The sequence below is a fragment of the Lynx canadensis genome, chromosome A2 (assembly GCF_007474595.2).
Source record: "Lynx canadensis isolate LIC74 chromosome A2, mLynCan4.pri.v2, whole genome shotgun sequence".
In the NCBI taxonomy this organism is placed as follows: domain Eukaryota; kingdom Metazoa; phylum Chordata; class Mammalia; order Carnivora; family Felidae; genus Lynx; species Lynx canadensis.
This window is the reverse complement of record NC_044304.2, coordinates 121,435,189-121,453,126: the sequence shown is the minus strand read 5'-3', so window position 1 is coordinate 121,453,126 and position 17,938 is coordinate 121,435,189. Positions and strand designations below refer to the sequence as shown.

The window sequence follows — 17,938 nt, the reverse complement described above, 5'->3', positions numbered from 1 at the left end:
TGCCCCTACTCAGTTCATGCTCCGTCTCGCTCAAAAATAAAGAAAACATTAAATACATAAATAAATAAAAAATTTTTCAAGTATAAATCTACGTATATGCTCTGTCGTAAAAAGTTTGATTCCTCCAAGCTAGTTTTCATCCAGGCGCACGTGTCCCATTTTAACGAGAGTTTCACCGTCTTGCCCAGGATTTGCCTCTGGTTGCAGGATCTGGGTTGATACTACTAAGGGGAGGGTCTGGACTCACGGCCACCGTGGCGCAAGGAGTTCCCAAGAGTGTCACCCCCGGGCCAACTCTCCCGCCTGCCCACTCGGCCCTGCCCGCGGCTGGCAGCTCTCGGCCAGCGCGGAGCGCGCCTTGGGGCTGCCCGCGGCCACTTTTCTGTGCGCCGCGTCTCCAGACTTTCCGCGAGCCAGCTGCCCCAGCGCCGACCCCGCCCCGTCCGGCCGGCACCGCCTCCGCCCCTCTGCTCTGCCAGGCGAGGCAGGCGGGCGCGGCCGCAAGTGCCCTCCCGTCCAGTTCCCGTTCCGGGCCGGGGCGCAAGGCTGCACCCGCCCAGCGCTTCCCGCAGCTGCTGGTGAGCTCCCCAGCGCTCCCGGGTCTCCGCCCCTCCGGTCCCCGGGCTCGCCGCTCCCGGGTCTCCGCGCTCCCCCGGCTCGCGGCTTCCTGGTCTCCGCGCTCCTCCGGCTCGCCGCTCCCGGGTTTCCGCGCTCTCCTGGCTGGTGGCTCCCGGGCCTCGGCGCTCCCCTGAGCACCTGGCTCTCGCCCCGGTTCCCAGCTGTTGTGAAGTCTCTACACGTGGAACCCAAGTAAGTTCCCGCGGCTGGGGGTGCTTCGCTCAGGGAAGTTGCCTGGGGATCTTGCGCGCCTTGAGCGAGGAGGCTCAGAGAGAAGGGGTACTGTTTGTGGGCAGAATGCAAAGCTCCCCTGGAAGTGTTGGAGAAATAAATAAAGTACCGCGCCAAAGATGGCCCACCGGGACTAAACCGAGCTCTGGTCTCTAGCTTAGAGACCCCTCTTCTGGGTTCTTCTTGCCGCAGGCGCGAAAACTGCCAGGAATACAGAAGCTGACAACTATAAATCACCCTTCCCACTTGCACTGGGGGCTCAGCTGTTTGGAGAAACGATCTCCTCTGAGCCCGCTGGTGTTAAATAAATCTCTGATCCACCAAGATCTCCAAGTGCCGCTTGGTTTTTCTGCCAGTGTTCCAGCCTGGTTCTGTAACATATTTGGTTCCCTGACTGAGAATGCTCTGGCCCATTGTTGCCACTGGTTTGGGAAAACGGCTAGGCGGTGATGGAACGAGGGATCGCGAAGGAGAACGGGCGTCCTGCCTGGATTTCGGCAGTCTCCTGTTTGGTCGCCTCCCGCCGGCCTGCTCCCTCATTCTCGTGGGACTCAAAGAGACCTGGTAGGTGAGGACCTGGACAGGATGTTGGAACCGGTAAGGCCAGGGCCCCAAAGTAGTCAGGCCCACCCAAAAGGATGGAAGGGGGACCTGATCACTCCCTAGAGACTTTAGTGGTCTCACAGGTAGAAAAATTTGTGGGAGGGAATGTAATAGCCTCTGGTGTGTATGTGTGTGAATGTGTGGCTCGGCCAGACTTGCCAGTTGAGTTCGAGTTTGTAGCTCCACTGACGGGCACCCGTAAGGTCCCCAAAAGTCTATGGAGTCTGAGTGGGCTCACCTGTGTGGCGGTGAAAGGCATACGGTCCAGGGTGGCATTGGATTAGACTCCCATCGCAAGTCACAAAGCTGAGTCCACTTCGGCCACGCCTCACCTAAAGTTTCCCTCCTGAATATGACCAGTGGAGTATCTGATTGGTCCTCTCATTTGACGGGATACCCTCCCTTTGTCTGTCTCCTCCACACTGAACACAAGAAAGGAATTAATAATGGGATCAAAACAGAATAAGCCTGTGATTTTAGAGGTCATGCTGAAAACATTTTTCAAAGGGATTTTCAGGCAATTATGGGGTGAAAATGACACCCAGGAAGTTAAGGACCTTTTGTGAATTAGAATGGCCCATGTTCAATGTAGGATGGCCCCCGGAAGGGACATTAGATGCTCCAGTGGCGCGGTGGGTTTGGCTGATGGTCACTGGGAACCCAGATCACCCTGATCAATTTCCATACATTGACTTCTGCCTTGAAATTGCCCAATCCTCCGCCTTGGGTGCGATTCATCCATAGCAAGCAGAGTCAGGCAAAGGTTTTAGCTGCCTTATCAAGAGACTCACCCAGGAAACCAAAGAAGCAACCTACTGCTCCCCTAGTGTTTTCAGGAGACCTGGAGGAAGATCCCGTCTTTCCACTACCTTATGACTCACCGGGCTCCCTCCCCGCTGACCCTAAGCTTGAAACTCCTCCTCTGCCTGTCTCTCCTCCACCGGACGGATGGACGTGCCGCCCATCTCTCCTCTACTCCCAGACCCGGAGAACCCTCCCCAACCAGGGCCAGCAGCCAGACTGTGCCCCAGACCCAGACCTGACACTCTCCAAATGCCTGTAAGGGAGATGAGAGAGCTGAAAGACAGAATGAGGATGGAACAGTCCAGCCAGCCGTTCCATGATGTATTATCAACCTTCCTCTACAACCAACCTCCTCAATGGGAAACACAACACTCCATCATACTCTGAAAAGCCACAAGCAACAGTCGACTTGATGGAGTCCCTCTTCCAGACCCACCAACCGACTTGGGAAGATTGTCAACAGTTACTCCATACTCTGTTTAATACAGAAAAAAGAAGAAGAATAGAAACACGACAGTATCTAAAAAATCACACACCTCCAGGGATCAATGACCCTGCTGTCTGGGCTCAAGCTGCTGTGCCTGAAGAACGCCCAACATGGGATTTCACGACAGAAGAAGGACAAGGCCATATCTGGTGATATCAGGAAACCCTCCTTTGGGGAATCCGAGCTGGAATGAAAAAGCCCATGAACGTGACTAAAATATCGTCAGTCACACAGCAGCCTGAGGAGTCTCCCAGAGACTACTGTAAAAAACTATGTAGGCATACCATGCATACATCCCGTTTGAACATGGGGCACCAGAAAGTCAACAAATGGTAAATACCTCCTTTGTGGCACATGCTGCCCCAGATATCAGAAGAAAACTCCAGAAGTTAGAGGGCTTTGCTAGGATGAATATCACTCAGCTGATAGAGGTTGCCAATAAAGTTTTCGTAAACAGAGAAGTCGCAGCCGAAAGAGAAGCAGAGAGACTAAAAGAGAAGGCCACTCTTTTCGCAGCAACACTAAAACAGACACTGCAAAGATGGGAAGACCCCAACCATCAAAAGAGGGGAAGCCCAGAGCCCCCTTAGCAAAGGACCAATGTGTATACTGCAAAGAGAAGGGACAGTGGAAGAATGAATGTCCAAATTGGAAGGGGCCCTCAAAACCCAGCCAATATCGGGAAGAACCTCGAGGAGAGAACCTCATTAGTCTGGCCAGGATAGAATCGGACTGAGGGGGACCGGGCTTTTTCTCTCTGGGCTGCATGAGCCCACAGTCAAAATGAAAGTAGGGGGCTGACAACTAAGAAGTTAAAGAGGACATTAAAAAGTACATGGAAGCCAATGAAAATGATAACACCACAACCCCAAACCTCTGGGATGCAGCAAAGGCGGTCATAAAAGGAAAATATATAGCAATCCAGGTCTTCTAAAGAAGGAAGAAAGATCTTAGATACACAACCTAACCTTACACCTTAAAGAGCTGGAAAAAGAACAGCAAATAAAAACCCAAACCAGCAGAAGACAGGAAATAATAAAGATTAGAGCAGAAATTAATGCTATCAAAACCAAAACCAAAACAAAACAGATCAATGAAACCAGAAGCTGGTTCTTTGAAAGAATTAACAAAATTGATAAACCATGAGCCAGTTTGATCATAAAGAAAAAGGAAAGGACCTAAATAAATAAAGTCAAGAATGAAAGAGGAGAGATCACAACCAACACAGCAGAAATAAAAACAATAAGAGAATATTGTGAGCAATTATATGCCAATAAAATGGGCAATCTGGAAGAAATGGACAAATTCCTAGAAACATATACACTAGCAAAACTGAAATAGGAAGAAATAGAAACAGACCCATAACCAGTAAACAAATAGAATTAGTAATCAAAAATCTCCCAAAAAAACAACAGTCCAGGGCTAGATGGCTTTCCAGGGGAATTCTACCAAACATTTAGTTAACACCTATTTTCTTGAAGCTGTTTCAAAAAATAGAAATGGAAGGAAAACTTCCAAACTCTTTCTATGAGGCCAGCATTACCTTGATTCCAAAACCAGAGACGCCACTGAAAAGGAGAACTATAGACCAATTTCCCTGATGAACATGGATGCAAAAATCCTCAACAAGATATTAGCCAACCAGATCCAACAATACATTAAAACAATTATTCACCATGACCAAGTGGAATTCATACCTGGGATGGAGGGCTGGTTCAATATCCTCAAAACAATTAACGTGATTCATCATGTCAATAAAAGAAAGGACAAGAACTGTATGATCCTCTCAATAGATGCAGAGAAAGCATTTGACAAAATACAGCATCCTTTCTTGATAAAAACCCTCAAGAAAGTAGGGATAGAAGGATCATACCTCGAGATCATAAAAGCCACATACATATGAACGACCCAATGCTAATATCATCCTCAATGGGGAAAATCAGATCTTTCCCCGTAAGGTCAGGAACAAGACAGGGATGTACACTCTCACCACTGTTATTCAACATAGTATTGGAAGTCTTAGCCTCTGCAATCAGACAACACAAAGAAATAAAAGTCATCCAGACCATCCAGGAGGAGACTCTATATGGAAAACTCAAAAGATCCTGCCAAAAACTGCTAGAACCAATTTATGAATTCAGCAAAGTTGCGGTATATAAAATCAATGCACAGAAATCGGTTGCATTCCTATTCACCAACAATGAAGCGACAGAAAGAGAAATCAAGGAATCAGTCCCATTTACAATTGCACCAAAAACCATAAAATACCTAGGAATAAATCTAACCAAAGAGGTGAAAAATGTATACACTGAAAACTATAGAAAGCTTATGAAAGAAATGGAAGAAGACACAAAAAAATGGAAAAAAGATTCCATGCTCCTGATAGGAAGAACAAATGTTGTTAAAATGTCAATACTACCCAAAGCAATCTACATATTCAGTGCAATCTCTATCAGACTAACACCAGCATTCTTCACAGAGCTAGAACAAACAATCCTAAAATTTGTATGGAACCAGAAAAAACCCCAAATAGCCAAAGCAATCTTGAAAAAGAAAACCAAAGCAGGAGGCATCACAATCCCAGACTTCAAGCTGTACCACAAAGCTGTAATCCTCAAGACAGTATGGTACTGGCACAAAAACAGACACTCAGACCAGTGGAACAGAATAGAGAACCCAGAAATGGACCCACAAACATATGGCCAACTAATCTCTGACAATGCAGGAAAGAATATCCAATGGAATAAAGACGGTCTCTTCAGCAAGTGGTGCTGGGAAAACTGGACAGCGACATGCAGAAGAATGAACCTGGACCACTTTCTTCCACCATACACAAAAATAAACTCAAAATGGATGAAAGACCTAAATGTAAGACAGGAAGCCATCAAAATCCTTGAGGAGAAAGCAGGCAAAAGCCTCTTCGATCTTGGCCGCAGCAACTTCTTACTCAACATGTCTCTGGAGGCAAGGGAAACAAAAGCAAAAATGAACTATTGGGATCTCATCAAAATAAAAAGTTTCTGCACAGTAAAGGAAACAATCAGCAAAACTAAAAGGCAACCAACAGAATGGGAGAAGATATTTGCAAATGACATATCAGGTAAAGGATTAGTATCCAAAATCTATAAAGAACTTATCAAACGCAACACCCAAAAAATAAATAATCCAGTGAAGAAATGGGCAAAAGACATGAATACACACTCCTCCGAAGAAGACATCCAGATGGCCAACCGACACATGAAAAGATGCTCAACATCACTCATCATCAGGGAAATACAAATCAAAACCACAATGAGATACCACCTTATACCTGTCAGAATGGCTAACATTAACAACTCAGGCAACAACAGATGTTGGTGAGGATGTGGAGAAAGAGGATCTCTTTTGCATTGTTGGTGGGAATGCAAGCTGGTGCAGCGACTCTTGAAAACAGTATGGAGGTTCCTCAAAAAATTAAAAATAGAACTACCCTACGACCCAGCAATTGCACTACTACGTATTTATCCAAGGGATACAAGTGTGCTGTTTCAAAGGGACACATGCCCCCCCATGTTTATAGCAGCACTATCAACAATAGCCAAAGTATGGAAAGAGCCCAACTGTCCATCGATGGATGAATGGATAAATAAGATGTGGTATAGATATATACAATGGAGTATTTCTCGGCAATCAAAAAGAATGAAATCTTGCCATTTGCAACTACGTGGATGGAACTGGAGGGTATTATGCTAAGCGAAATTAGTCAGAGAAAGACAAATATCATGTAACTTCATTCATATGAGGACTTTAAGAGAGAAAACAGATGAACATAAGGGAAGGGAAACAAAAATAATATAAAAACAGGGAGGGAGACAAAACATAAGGGACTCTTAAATGTGGAGAACAAACAGGGGGTTACTGGAGGGGTTGTGGGAGGGGGGATGGGCTAAATGGGTAAGGGGCTTAAGGAATCTACTCCTGAAATCACTGTTGCAACATATGCTAACTAATTTGGATGTAAGTTTAAAAAATTAAAAAAAAAAAGTAGGGGGCCGAACAATAACTTTCATGGTTGACACTGTGGCTGAACACTTGGTTGTCACTTCCCCGGTGGCCCCTTTCAGCCAAAAAACAGCAACCATGCTTGGGGCTAGTAGGACACAGGCAATACAATAGCCCTTCTGTCAAGCTTGACAATGTGAACTTGGGGGTCACAAGGTCTGACATGAGTTCTTCTACTTACCTGGCTGCCTGATTCCTCTCCTGGGCTGGGATCTTCTCTCCAAACTTGGAGAGAGGCCGGTAGCCTACCTGTCAAAAAAACTTGGTCCTGTGGCTGCAGGACGGCCACCGTGCCTCAGAGTGCTGGCAGCCACAGTCCTGCTCATCAAGGAGGCGGACAAACTCACACTGGGACAAACACTTAATGTTAACGTCCCACACGCGGTCATGTCCCTCATGAGCACCCGGTGATCTAGTTTTCTCTCCAGTTCTCGGCTGGCACAATATCAAGGCCTTCTCTATGAAAACCCAAGGGTCACTCTTGAAACAGTAAGAATACCAAACCCAGCCACCTTCCTTCCCACGGAGGAGGGAGAACCCGACCATGACTGTTCCCAAGTAGTGGATGAAGTCTACGCCAGCCGCCTGGACCTCCAAGACCAGGCTATAACAAGCCCAGAGATCACCCTGTTCAGTGATGGGAGCAGCTATTTACAAGAGGGCAGCCATAGAGCAGGATATGCAGTAACCACAACCACCGAAGTTCTGGAAGCCAAGGCCTTGCCGGAAGGATGGTCGGCACAACTAGCTGAACTGTAAGCCTTAACCTGAGCCCTCATCCTTAGCAAAGGTAAATGAGTTACCATCTACACTGATTCCCGGTATGCCTTCGCTACTGTGCATGTACATGGGGCCATCTATAAAGAAAAAGGCCTCCTTACTGATGCAGGGAAAACTATCAAAAATACTAAATACTAAAGCTTCTTGAGGCTGTATGGCTGCCAGACAAGGTAGCTATCCTACACTGTAAGGGACATCAGAAAGGAGACAACCCCAGAACTCAAGGAAATCACCTGGCTGACAAAACAGCGAGCGTGGCCGCCTGTGGTGACCCAGGCGAAGCTCCTACCTACACTATGACTCTCGCGCCCCAGAGGGAAGTCTCCCCACCCCTGTATACAAATGAGAAGAAAAGTTGGGCCTCGACAGAAGGAGGCACACTAAACAAAGAGGGATGGTGGGTCATGCCAAATGGGCACATCTTTTCCCGTCATCTATGGGAAGACACCTAGTGAAGGAATATCACCAACTCAGGCACCAAGGAAAAACTGCTCTAGAGGCCCTCCTCAAAAAGACCTACCATATCAGCCAGCTGCCGTCATTATGCTGAGCTGTCCGCGAACAATGCGTAACATGTGCCAAAAACAATGCTCGGTCTGCCCCTTGGCCCCCCCTGGCCCACAAAGGATGGGGGCCGCCCCTTTCGAAGACTTAGAGGTGGACTTTACCGACATACAACCAAATAAAGGGTTCAGGTACCTGCTTGTAATAATCTGCACATATTCGGGATGGGTTGAAGCATTCCCGACCAGAACGGAACGGAGTCGCGAGGTGGCCAAAGCTCTTCTACGGGAGATTGTGCCTCGGTTTGGCCTACCCTTAACCATACACAGTGATAAGGGACCTGCATTTGTGGCAGACATTATACAAACCCTGACAAAGTCCCTCAACATTACCTGGAAACTGCACACCTGCTTACTGACCCCAGAGCTCAGGGAAAGTAGAGCAGATGAATCGCACCCTCCAAGGAAACCCTGGCTAAGTTCCACCAAGAGACTAATCTCCCATGGCCAGATTTTCTACCACTGGCCCTCTTGTGTGCCCGATGCACGCCTGGGGCACTAGGATTCTCCCCTTTCGAGTTATTATATGGGCGACCCCCACCCCATGTTTAAAAAAAACTCCCAGGAGACCTACACCAGATTGAAGACAAGGGAATAAGAGAACAGCTCCCGACCTCGGGGGCAGTCCTAAACAAGTTATAGAGATACACCATAGAGAGGGCCCCAACTTCCTTAGGGACAGCCCGGAAGCTGGCTGGCCTGTACATGGCAGAAGCTTGAGAAATCAACCCATGGACCAAGCCCAGGGGTTCAGATGCAACTCTGCCAGCCCTTGCCCCTTACTGGTGTCATAGCCCTGATCTTACTTCTTACTGTTGGGCTGATAGAGACTGCATCAACAAGCTAGACATGGGACAAAAGATGCATGCTGGGTCTCACATACCTCCTCTGGATGGGAAGATTATTAAGTATTGCCTGTATATTATGATAACGTCTCTCACCCTCACAACTGCCGCTTACCCACTTTGCCCCCAGGATTGTTATATGACAATAAGGGGGTCAAGGGCATTCAGCACCTTCACCTCCCTCCACAAAGATTGCTACCAGGGAGAAACACCCACTCTCTGTCGGTCACCCAGTGCCCCAAGGGCTAAGTATCGGACCGTAGAGATAACCCAAAATATCAGGAACCCATGTCACAACAAGGGCCTCCAGAGAGGGAAGCAAGCTTGCCACAGTTACCTTCCTCAGTGGGGGATCTCGGACGGGGGAGGGGTGCAAGACAGGGCCCTTCAAAAAGTTATAAAGGATAGCCAGGATGGGGTAATACAAGCCGTAAAGGCAACCGCTCCCTGGGCAGCCTACCAGGGTTTGGACCTTTCAGCCCTCAATCAGATGCTTACCAATTCCCCACTCCAGCGTTGGGCCAACACTCCAAGTCCTCCATAAAATACATAATCACACCCAAACCTGTTGGATGTGCTTGCCCCTCAGCCGGAGGGCTCACTTAGCCACTCCCATCCCTTTGACCTGGGAAGCTCCTGAAAATCTCAAAACCAACACCTCTGTCTTAATTGGACCCCTGGCCACTGGGGTCCATCTCACAAATACCGACAATCTAACCTGTACAGTCCCTGAAGGTATGAATGGTACCTCTCTATGTGCAAAAAATATAACCTTAAAGAAGAAGGTTATATTTGAACCCTATGTTCAACCCCTGGGGTGTTCTATCTGTGTTCTAATTCGGTCTACCAATGCTTAGAGGCCAACTGGACTCAGATATGTTATTCTGTCTTCCTAACCGCAGAGGTATCCGTATACACTGAAGATCAGTTCCTAACAGCCTTTAGCCCCAAGTCCCTGGCTAAACAGGCAATCCTGCTACCCATTCTGATAGGAGCAGGAATTGCGACAGGAATAGGAACCAGAATTGGGGGCATAGGTTCATCCGTAGGACTATACCATAGACTATCTCAAGAGATAAATGAAGACATGGGATGGGTGGCAGATTCTCTGGTAACCTTACAAAGCCAAATAAACTCTCGGGCGGCAGTGACCCTCCAAAATCGGCAAGTCCCTCCACCTCGTCACTTCAGAAAAAAAGAGGGATCTGCATCTTTCTGGGGGAGGAATGTTGCTATTTCGTAAACCAATCAGGAACAGTTACAACTAAGGTTAAGGAACTCAAAAAAAAAAAAAAAAATCAACGTAGACAACAGGAAAGTATCAATCAATAAGAAGGATGGAATCTCACAGATTGGGCATCCTGGCTTCCTGCCCTGGAGGGGCCCCTCCTCTCCATAATTTTACTTGTGTCCATCAGGCCCTGTATACTGAATGCCGTGGTACATTTTATTGAAAACACTGTTGCTTGCCAAACTACTACACGTATCTTAGCCTTCCGAGAGTACCAACCTGTAAAACTGAAAGGTGATGACTACTAAAAGTTTTTTTAAAAGGCATCAAAGCGGGGGGAAATGTTGGAGAAGTGAATTAAAGTACGCCAAAGATGGCCGATGGGGCTAAAACAAGCTCTGGTCTCTGGCTTAGAGACCCCTCTTCCGGGTTCTTCTTGCCCTGTTTGCCGCGCACGCGCTCGAAAACCCGCCACGAATACGGAAGCTGACAGCTATAAATTGCCCTTCCCACTTCCATTTGGGGCTCAGATCTTTGGAGAAACGGTCTCCTCGGGGCCCGCCGGTGCTAAATAAATCTCCAATCCACCAAGATCTCCGAGTGCTGCTTGGTTTCTCCGCCAGCGTTCCAGCCTGGTTCCGTAACAGAGGAGCTACAGGTGAAATGAGTCGGAAAAGTGCAGACAGTTTGAGGAATGCAGAGAAAGTTCAGAGGGACGAACTTGAGCATCTGCAGAATCACTGATTCCCTCCTTAGGGTGTCTCAATCCTGCCTGCACCTTAGAATCGCCTGGGCACTTTTAAAATGCAGCTGCCCTGGCCCCATCCCAGACCCATTACATCAGAATCCCTGGGGCTGGGACCCAGTCCTCGATAGCGTTTCAACTCCCCAGGTGATTCCAATGTGCAGCCAGGGTTGGGAGCCAATGACAGAAGAAAGCGTGGCTGCTGAGGAAGGTGGGAAGGCACACAGGGGCCTTGATGGAGTCCAGCTGCAGACGGATCCCTCGGCACCCAGTGTCCTGTGTGGTCCTGGGGGCCTGGCGGCGGGCTTCCCTCAGGCTTTGTGAGCCACCAAAAGGGGAACGAGACTATGCTTGGCAGGGCGAATATCGTGTTGAAGAGACCCTCTTATGTTCGTCAGTCTTTGGGCACATTGTGAAAAACAGAAGGCGTGCCTGGTTACGATCCCCGCTTGACTCTGCGTCTGGGAAATTGCTCCATTGTTGCCTTGGAAATGAAGTTGGGGGAAACCAGGAAACCCGCGGCCTCCGCGACTTCTGGGTGATTTAAGGATGAGGCCGGGTGCTGCCACAGGGTTGGGTTTGTCCATCTTTCCAAAAGCCCCCGTCTGGGTGCTATCATGTCCAGGGCGGGGTGCCTCTCCTGTGGATTTCTGAGAGGAGTGGATTTCACAGGATGGACCCTTCCTCACCGTGGGGGCGATGTTGGTGGCAAGTAGCTGTAATCCCAGAAGCAGGGCCATTGGGCAAGACGCACGGTTCTACCCCACGTGCAGGGCGGCTTTAAGAGGTGGGTTGAAAACAATAACAGCCTAGAGGTAGAAGAAGGGCCTTTCAAAGGTTTTAAGAAGAGTACATTTAATTTTTGTGGAATGGAGAAGTAAGTTCAGAGTTTCGGACTCCCAACAAACCTGGGCCCAAATTCAGTTTCTGTTGCTTCTATGATATGTGACCATAGGGAAGTTACCTGAAAACTGGGAGTAAAAATAACAGCTGTATGAGGACTCTTACAGTTAAGCGAGATAGTGCGTAGCAAATGCCTGGCAGGGCAGGTGACGTATGGCAGGTGCTCTGTGAGTGGTGGTCATGAGGCACAGTGGCAGTGCTTTGTGTCTCACACCTGTCGCTGCTGTTTACTTGACACAGCCGTGAAGTGGGGGGTGGGGTGTTTGTGTAGAAACTGTCTCCCTCCATGCTCCATTCCCCTGCTCTTGTCTGGCCCTGCTAAGGGAAAGGCTTCTTTCCTCTTGGGCCTCTGGGTGCTTTGAGGTCTGGAATTTCAAGCCACTGGTTCCCTCCACCCCCTTCCCCCAGGGTTTATTGATGGGTCTGGAATACAGCTTTACTGCATGTGACAGGAATGAATTTCTTGACAAAAAAAAAAAAAAAAACAAAAAAAAAACCAACAAAACAGCCCTTAATCCTAAGACTTCTCCACCCCGCTGCCACCTCTATGAAAAATGGGCTCCTAAGAAAGCTGTGCTGTCTGTAGGGTCTCAGAATTGATGTGGGCACACACACGTGGCTCTCCTCCTGGCAGCATGCCCAGACTATACCCAGGCTGCTTCTGTTCTGCCTCTGCCTCTTGGCTTAGGGACAACGCATCGTTCTTCAGTGACCAAGAACAGGAATTTGGGGTAGGGGGACCCAGATCCTACAGCTGTCGATGCTGCATCCCAGATGAACCTCTCACCCTGGGGCCCGCTGTGTGTGCCCCTGACGATCGCTTGTAGTGACGATAGCACTGTTTAGACTGGACGATTGCATTCGGCACAGTGATGTCATGTGAAACTAGGATCAGGTGTTTTTGCCGTATATGTGCAATCGCTGACTTTCGCTTACGTGAGACTATCGAATTCATGTGTCTTTTTAGCCGGAGAGTTCACTGTTTCTTCCAACCCTTAAGACATAAGCCTGGGATTTGAGGTTTGCGTTACCAGTTGACTTTACGGCTCTCTTTTTTGGGACAACTTTAGGCAAGATGAAATTAGAAAAGCTAAAATTTGTACTTGTGCTGAATTTTTGTCATGCAGAAGCTGTAGATATTTTGCACGTTTCTAGAAGCCCTGTTTTACCGCCTGGCAACGTCAATTGTGTCCCACCCGCAGGGCCTCTTTCCATCCATCCACAAAGTCTCAACTTTGTTTTGAGGAAAAGTCTTTGGTGCATCAGATAATGCTCATTGAGGGCAAGTGTTTTTTCCACACTTGCCTGTTGTAGTAAGAAATGAGTAGTCCCTGCCATTTCAGTTAATTTATGGTTTTTTACCCAGTGCCGTTAAGTGTGTCGAAGCCAGACTTCCTGGCTTGAATTTTTATCCCTGCGTTTTATCTAGAACTGCCGCAGACCAAACTGTGGGCAGAGATCACTTTGCAGAGTTGGACAAGCCAAGCTCACCACCACCCCTACCTTCGTCATCCCCCCGCCCCTGCCCCAGCCTCTGGAGCCATTGTGTCAGGCAGGCCTGGGCGCGGTCACTCTGAGGGCGTCCTGGCCCTCTGCTGGGGCACAGTGCCCTAACAAGGGGCTGCTCTAAAGCCAGCAAGGCAGTTTTGTACTGCACTTTGTTAAAAACGGAAGGTAGCCTAGTAAACTGCCACTTTGGAATTTGTTTCATAAAACTATAGTTTCAAGTATTAATAAATAGGTCAACATAAGGGCCCAGATAATTGCAAAGTGAGCACCAGATTAGCACCAGGTTTTAGTAGGTCGGTATTTTAATAAAACATGAAAAGTCGCCACTGTTCTGTTTGTTTCAGGATGTTGGTGGTTGGCCTCTTTACGTGTCTTCACCTAAGGGAAGAAAAGAGTTGGGAGGACATAGAGTTTTTCAGAGGCACACGCAACTGGGTAGGACAGTCATGCGTTGCTAGAGAAAACCCTTCCATGGCAGGTGATGACTAACTTGAGAAAATATCTGTGGTGTTCTAATTCCCGAAAGATTAAAGCCAGATGGCTAAGAACTTCCCATACTCCGTTTTAACACATTCCCCAATTGCTATCTGTGCCCGCAAACCAAACTTTCTAGAAGGAACTTGGTGGAAAGCTAGGCTGTTCTTTGGGGATATCCTTATTTCTTACAGTTCATGACAGCGGGCTCCTTCATTGGGATGGAGCCACTCATGGACCCCGTTTAACAAGGAGGTGTTTTACATTTAATATAAATTCAGGGACATCCATGGTTTCAAGTGGCACATGAGATCTGTAACAAATACAGACAGGCAGGATGTAAATGAAAGAAACTGGTTTTGGGGTCAGAATTGAACTCAAGCTCCTACTTTGTTCTTTAACTGTGTGAGCTCGCCAAGATACTTAACCTATTCACCCTGTGTCCTCCTTTGTCAAGTAGTTATAAGAATTCTTTCTTTACCAAGTGGTTTTGCGTATTTGATGAGGTAATTGATATAAGCCACCTGGCTTTCAGGAAATGCCAATTATTGTGATAATGATTACGCAGATTACTGGGGTCAGAGTGCTGGTCTTGCCACCCCTTGAGCTATGTGGCTTTGGCTAACGTACTTAACAGTCGTGAGTCTCAGTTTTTGTATCTGCAAAATGGGGATGGATAACTCTACCTTATGTGGAAGCATTGGTTTGAGGCTTGATGGAATGAAATGATGATGCATCTGATCTGAAAGACCCTAAATAATAGCAAACACTTACATAGATTTAACTGTGTGTAGCCCTGGTCTAAAGGCTTTAGGGTTTGGGGATTTGGTGGTGGTGGTGGTGCCTTTTTTTTTTTTTTTTTTTTTAGCGCATTTAATCTTCCCAACAGCCCTCTGTGCTGGTTATCCCATTTTATGGATGAGACAACCGAAGCTCAGTGAGATGAAAGAACTCGTCCAAAGTGAACAAATAGTAAAGGCTTTACCCAGGATTTGAAGTGGAACCCTGTTATCAACCACTGAAGCTGCACTCTATGGGTGCCCCTGCCTCTGCTCACCTCCCCCACTTCCCCATGCCTGCCTTCTGTAATTGGCCAGCAGACGTGCTTCTGCTCTTTGAAGACCCGTATTTCTGGACACGGGGGCCCCAGCGGCCAAAGAACTGCCTGCTTATAAGGGGGACTTCCTCCCCGCCCCTGCCTCAACCCCAGACTTGCAGCTTTTAAGCCTCAACAATTGCTTCCACTGGCTGATCTAACATCCCCTGGGTGTGGTGGGGCTGGGGGAGCCCTGATATTCCTATTGACTGATGTTTTTAGAGTGGGTTATGATGTTTATTTGAGAGAAATGTCATCTCAGTGCACTGAGACAGTTAGCCTGGGTGTAACAAAACCTACCTTCACCCAGACAGGTGTGCAGAAAGAGCAGGCCTGGAAGTTCCAGGTGGGGCTGCGCTGGGCACAGTGTTCAAACAGCATGCCGTCGAAAGTGAAGTGCCTGGTCCAAGGTGATTGCCTTTTCACAAATTCCTTCCTCCCCGTCCCTCTTCTTTACACCCCAGGAGCTTTTGCCTCTTTTGGAGATCTAGCAATCTTCCAGGAGACCCGAGCCAGCGGAACACGGGCCCAGATATGCACATTCTCCATTGAGTGAATGGAGGATGCTTCAGCCTTTCAGATAATGAGGTGGCGATTGTTTTTCTGGGAAAACAGAAAGTGTGGAGTGCTTCGCTGGCTCCCCAGTCTGGTGTTGAGGGCTGTTAGAAAGCTGTTTGTAGCTCCTGGTTCCTCCTGGCTCGCTGGAGATTCAATTCTTCAACACATTAATTCAACAAATATTATCGGAAGGCCTTGCTAGTGCCAGGAGTCTATCTGTATCACTGGGATACAGCAGTGAATGAACCGGACCCAGCATCCGGCCAAATGGAGTTTGCAGGATCCTGGAGGAGGAAGGGGTGTAACACACAAACACATAGTTTGAAACTGTGGTAAGCGCCGTAAGTGAAAACAACGGTATGCCATGAGACAGACCATCAGAGCCGCACCAGGATTAAGGCAGTCTGAGATATGCTTTTCCAAGAATGAGCCTTTTCAACTAGAACTTGGGATGAGAAGGAGTTGGAGCAGCCAAACGCAGGGAACAGCATGTTTGAAGGCTCAGAGGCGGGAAGGCACCGGCTGTGTTGGGGAATGTGCCGAGAGAGCTAAAGAATGAACCAAACTCAGGCCAAGCCCAGCTTCCTGGGCTGGGAAGGATTTGGAATTTTATTCTAAAAGGCCGTGGGGTGGGGCTTCAGGAGATCCCTACCCCCCACCCCAACCCCTGCTTTTTCTGTTAGTAATGAACAAGAAAAAGATAGTTAACCCCTATTTATTAAGCTTTATAAACCTCATCTTAATGTGTGAGACAATTCTGGAGACGGAAATTTCGGTTTTCAGTTTCTAAATGAAACAGCTGAAGCCCATACTAAAGTAAAAGGTGGCAGAATCAGACATCGGAGCCTGACCCCCCTAACCACAGCACTGGCTCCGTGGTTCTCTGGGGCAGATGTGTAAACGTGTGCGGGCCTCCTAGGTGCCAGGATCCCTCAGCAGGAGCCTCGGTGGATAGAGGTGGGCGGATCAGTCCTTTCTGGCTCCTTGGAAACAGGAACCAAAGGACCTAATGAGCAGAGGCAGGGTGGGAGTGTGGATGTCAGACTGTCAGGATCTGCAGGTACCAAATCCTGGGAACCCTGCCTCCCTGGCCAAGGGAAGGGACATCGGATAGTTTTTCATACGAGTCTGCTCTCGTCTGGCATTGCCCAAAAGCCCTGAAAGAGGTGCTTTCTCCGCCCTGTTCGTTAGCCGGGGGAATGGCATACCTTTAAAAGGCACAGGGTTTGGAAAAAAAACAAATTCTTTATTTGGAGCTTTCACGTCATAGGAAAAGCCTCCAAACCGTAAGGGGGCTGAGACCTCACCATGGCATGCCAGCTTGCTTTGGGGGGTCTACACTGCCCTCTTTCTCCATACTTCTGTGATGTTGTCATGAGGTGACAGAGTCGGAGGCGATGTGTTTTGGCTGGTGGGAGGCCTGCTCCCTACCACAGGACCACACTGGCTGAGGGCTCTGGAGGGCCCAGGCCCAGGGTGGTGCTGCCTCTGGGGAACTTGGCATCTTCTCAACCTCTCAGCACCCCTCAGGGTCACCCTACTCACGTCCCGGATACCCTGCAGCCGAGCTCCTGGGTAGACTTGGGTCCCACGTGGTTCTGACTGTGGCATCATGTTCAAGTGGGGTGAATAAAACACTCCAGCTAAGTGTTTTGGCCAGCAGTCAGCAGTGTTTATTTACTCAAGGTCAAGTTTCAACTCAAGCCTCTGAAGTGACTAACTTATTCTGTTCTGGTGGAACGCCTTTCCTTTGAGCAGCCCCAGACATTCTCTGTGTTGATTCTCAGTGCCACCCCCAGATGTCCCAGACCTGTTGCTTCTGGAGCACTTCCTTCCGCCTAAGTGCTTAAACCCGCTTACAGAGTTCCAGATCTGAGTTTCTGATTCAATCGTCTCTTGTCTTCAGTCTTCTTTCCTTATTGAGGTACTTTTATTTACTGGCCCCTCAGAGGTGGATCCCAGGCAGGGTGCTTTTGAAACTTCGTTTTTCAAAGCCTGGATGACACCAGGAAAATGTCAATCAATAATTGCATGTCAGCCCCCATAAGGCACCATGGCAGGAGAGGGGGTGGGGTGGGGCACTGTCACAAAGCACAAGTGATTTTGTCCTGGGTGCATGGATAGACAATGTCCTAGAAGTTGAGAGCTGGGCTCTGGTTGGCCTTTTCAATGCAGCAGCTGATATAAATGCCTTAGAGCAATAGAAGATACTCGTGCCCTCAGATTTGAATTTATCCACCAATCACCTTAGCAAGCAACTTCCCCTAAGTATTCGCATATTCATTCAGTGCACAGTAAGGAAGCCCCTGCCCTAAGCAGTGTGTTGTGCCAGATTCATTCACTCCACAACTTTTTTAAGCGTTTATTTTTGAGAGAGAGGGAGAGAGAGAATCCCAAGCAGACTCCGCACTGTCAGCACAGAGCCTGACGCGGGGCTCGAACTCACAAAC

The 17,938-nt window shown here is 48.2% G+C and overlaps 1 protein-coding gene across 2 annotated transcripts in view; it reads left to right on the top strand.

Annotated features, from left to right (window-relative positions):
- The first annotated feature begins 601 nt into the window (after window positions 1-601).
- Window positions 602-17,938, top strand: part of NOD1 (nucleotide binding oligomerization domain containing 1) — a 76,275-nt gene continuing 58,938 nt past the window's right edge. The window contains exon 1 of one of the 2 annotated variants that reach the window (XM_030308177.1): window positions 602-810. The gene's annotated coding sequence lies outside the window, so the exon portion shown is untranslated. The remainder of the gene's footprint in view (window positions 811-17,938) is intronic. The other variant, XM_030308181.1, reaches the window with a different exon arrangement.